This window comes from Cryptotermes secundus, unplaced genomic scaffold (assembly GCF_002891405.2).
Source record: "Cryptotermes secundus unplaced genomic scaffold, Csec_1.0 scaffold621, whole genome shotgun sequence".
Taxonomy (NCBI): domain Eukaryota; kingdom Metazoa; phylum Arthropoda; class Insecta; order Blattodea; family Kalotermitidae; genus Cryptotermes; species Cryptotermes secundus.
Window position 1 is genome coordinate 1082119 of NW_019727103.1, and position 4105 is coordinate 1086223.

Consider the following 4105-nt stretch of genomic DNA (forward strand, 5'->3'; position numbering starts at 1 on the left):
AAAGGAAGAAGCTATATGGATGACCGAGGAGGAGATGGAAGGATAATATTAAAATGGATCTGAAATAAATATGAAGGGAAAAATATAAATTGGATTTATCTGGTTCAAGATCGGGTCAGGGACAGTTCTTTTAATACGGCAATAAGCATTTTTTTTTTTAAGAAGGGTGGAATACCCCTATTAACCGAACAAATGCTAGTTTATCAAGAAGTCTGCTCCTTGGTACCAGTAGCTTTAAAAAGCTTAAGAATTTTAAAGGAACAGTGACAGCAGGTTTGTATAATAATTTTACAATACGTGTTATCATCGCAGAAAAAATACTCTCACGTTGTGTCTGTTCATAACACCCGAAAGATTAGGCCAGTTTCCTACAAAGGTCATATACTATCATTGTTCTTACGTTGGGAGTATATGAGAAGTGATCCCATGCTGCCTCCCCATACACTGCAGAGGCATGTTCGATCTTACCTCAGCCTCTCGATCTTCTGATTAGGACCTCTTGCCCGTTCTATGTCCTAATTAACTTCTGAAAATACAGACTCTTTAGGAACATTTCTAGAACTCCTTGGATAGGTAACTGTCCCTACGAAGTTCCCACTTGATACAGAATAACACACAAACAAAACGCTGACATACATCCACACACCGAGTGGGATTCGATCCCAAGATCCCAGTAATTGAGCGGCAAAAGCATTGCGCAGTACTCAGCTTAGAACGCGTGGTCTCTGTGATGGCAAGGTTTACATCCATTCCCAGATATTTCGGAAATTACATGACTTCTGCGTCTCACTTCTTGTTTAAGAGAAGCACTGTGTATGTTTTTGGAGGCCGTTTAGAGTCGCGTTCATAATAAATGCTGCAATTAAGCGGGTTTTCGCTTACTGCCGCTCGGCAACGTTGCTGCCACACGAGCTAATTGTCCATGGATTATTAACAGCAGAAAACGAATTCCGAAGGTTGCATGTTAGTGATATGCCGACACTTTCTCAGATTTATTCATATCACTGCCCGTATTTAACGAGTTTATCGTAAACATAGAAATGCACTGATTCTAGTAAACGTAGTTGTATTCTTATAGTGATAACTGATAATTTTGCTAGAACCGTTTTTGGTTACCTCCACGAATTAGCTGAGTCATTGTTGAATTGATTGTACCGCCATCTGGAGCTCTTCTTCGGGGATTGGCGTAGCGGTAGAAGGTCGCTCGCTTTACTGCAAGCTGCGGTTAGGTTGTACCATAATTCTAAGCTCCGGGTAAGTCACGCAGCTGCAGCCATGCCTTGTTATTCCACAGTGAAAATAAGAGAACTGTTTTACCAGGAGGAATTAAACTTTTATATCCGTTTGCATTGTCTGACGATTGTCCATTTAAAATTCACGATGTTCTGAAAAACAAATCAACTGACGAGTGACTTCTAGACCTGATGAATAGATTACCACATGCCTGAAAACGAAGTCTGACAGTGGTCTCTCATTTATATGGCTATTTGGAGCCATCTTCCATGGACCATAGTTATTGTCAAGATCTAAAGGGAAGATTTCTATGATGGATTCTATAATTAAACCACCGGGTAGCGGCTTGTGAAAGACATCTGCGTGGATTGTGCCAGGTGTAGGGGAGTAAGGTGGACGTCATCTGTTGACAACTAATTGAAATCGTTATTGGTGATAGGCCTAAGAAATTATCTTGTACTTTGAAGAGCGAGTAAATGTTCCTTTTTATATTGTTGTCTTTCTTCGATTCTGAAAGCAGGCTGCAATCCCATCAATACTGACACGCCAGCCAGCCAGCCAGCAGGCCTTGTAAGCCGGCTGATACGAGGACTCTTGCCAGTGACGTAATTCCTGTTTGTCTGCCTGAGCTTCGTGGCTGCCGAGCTATGCCAGTGGGAGATACGAGGCTGGGTTGGTACGTCGTCGCCATATTCGTCGTCGATGTTGCAGCGACGCTGTGAGCTGGTAGGTACATATATTTCATTATTCTCGCCTTTCCTCGCACGTCACCCTACTCCATGTCGCAAAGCTTTACGTAAAAACGGACCCTCAGAAGCACTTCCACGTTGGGCCAGTGGGCGTTGGCCAGTGGTAGCCACAGGATGTAAGTGGAAGTTCGGTGGGTGTTGATGTCTAATTGCATTTAACTCGCAAGGCATAGCTGTTATCTGAATCACGTTGTGTGTAAAGTAACCGTTCTCTCCGACGTTAGATGGCAGAAGCGGTCTGCGACCGAGTAATGGCGACACACATTCATGGCTTGTCATCAAGGACGGCATGAATGCACGTAAATAGGACGAACCCGACGAGAACGAAGGGGAAAGGTGAAAACAGCAGCGGTGCGCTGCACTGCCATATTGATTTTCAGGGGTTGGGATCAGGTTCATGACGTCTATCAAATCGTGATGCAAGAATTACACGAACAGCAATTTTCCGAACGACCAAGTACGGAAGGAAACCCTATATAACACGGGGACCATTGCAAATGCAAGATAGTCATATAAACAAATCGAATAACATTTTCATAGACCCGATAAGCAGCTTCAAGGCCGAACATGTCTTGCTGTAGCGGCGTGGCAGCAGGAAGGCCCGTTGCGAAACTCCCCTGGCTCTTCGCCTGTAAGGATACTTAGAATGTGAGTTCTGGCCCGTGCTTCGCCAGTATACGTAGAAATTTATCGTAAAAGCGAAACTAATGCAAATGGTCGCAACAATCGAATCGCAACGGAAAGTGAAATCCCTCTTGTGGGATTACTCTACAACACCTGCAAAGGACATTGGGTATAATCATGTAAGGAGTGTAATTTAAACTGCAACTGCTATAAACGACATATTTCCAGTTGTGTTGGGGAATTACTTTGAATAAAAGAAACTCCCTGTTTCATATGTCATTTACATATGACAGAGGTTCTGAAGGGCGAACAGATTCCTTGCATATTATGGTCGCTGCCTCCCATAACAGTAACAGTAACTCGGAGCAGAGTCAGTTTCACACCTTCTATGTAAATTGATTGTTCGTCACCGTGCTCACAATAGCCTGCCACTGAACCATATTCTCGGAGAGCTGAATCCAGTCCACACCTTACATATTTAAGGATCATTCGTGTCCCTGACTAGGTTCGTAAAAATTCTCTTTCCGTCAGGTGTTTTGCTTGTGTTTTGTACGCATGTATCCCTCCCTCGCGTGCATGATTCGTCTCTCGCATCCTCCTTGGTTTGATAACTCCAACAGAAATGGATAGATACTAAAATTTATTAAGCGTCTTGTTATGCTATTTACTCCTTGCGTATGCCACGTTCTTTCTATTACATCAAAATATTATTATCACTTTTGCTCAGACGCTTTATGCCTGTACTCTTTTCTTAAGGAGGGATATGAGGTTCAAGACTCATACAAAACCACAGCTAGCATTGTACTTTTGCATGTTTTAAGGTGTAGATTTTTACACAGGAGACGTGAAGACAAGTTGTTTTGAACGAAATGATAGTGACAATTCCGAAAACTTAATTTCCACTTAACTTCATAAATGTGATTGAGACTTGCTTTCATTTCCAAATATGACTGTTTTAACTTTCCATCATTTTCGAAGAACGTATTACTCTTCGGTATATATGATTTTCTTCAGCATTCTTGTTTCGAGATATTAAAATGTAGAGTGATATATAATAAATATCTGCTCAATAAAATTAGTCTTATAAAATCGCACATAAAATGAAGTAACTAAGAACCGAATTGTTTATACGAAGAATTGCCTTTCTTTTGGTGACCCGTGAAATAAGTTTTGTTACCACTGATCGCGAGGCGGTTCGTTCTTTGTATTTTCAATTGCTCCGTTCTGTCATTTTCTGAGCCTGAAATTTTAAGCGGAATTTGTGGCGTTGTCAGATAATCTTTGGATAATATATTAGACGTCCCAGACAATCGTCCGAATTATGAAACATTCGTTTCTGTTTAACGTCCAGTCATTTTGCTGTTAAACTTAATGAGACGATGCTTTCCTGGAGAAGGACGTAGATGTCCACAGTAAAAACCAGAGCCGTAGTCACGCCACACACAAGCTTCGATCCAAGTGATCACGTATCAGTCGAAACAGTTGGATACCATCTCTCG

General features: G+C 41.9%; 1 protein-coding gene across 1 annotated transcript in view; it reads left to right on the plus strand.

The window, feature by feature from the left end:
• Positions 1–1638: 1638 nt before the first annotated feature.
• Positions 1639–4105, plus strand: part of LOC111864449 — a gene marked incomplete in the record, with an annotated part of 85623 nt that continues 83156 nt past the window's right edge. Inside the window, 1 exon segment of the mRNA XM_033751432.1 lies at positions 1639–1959.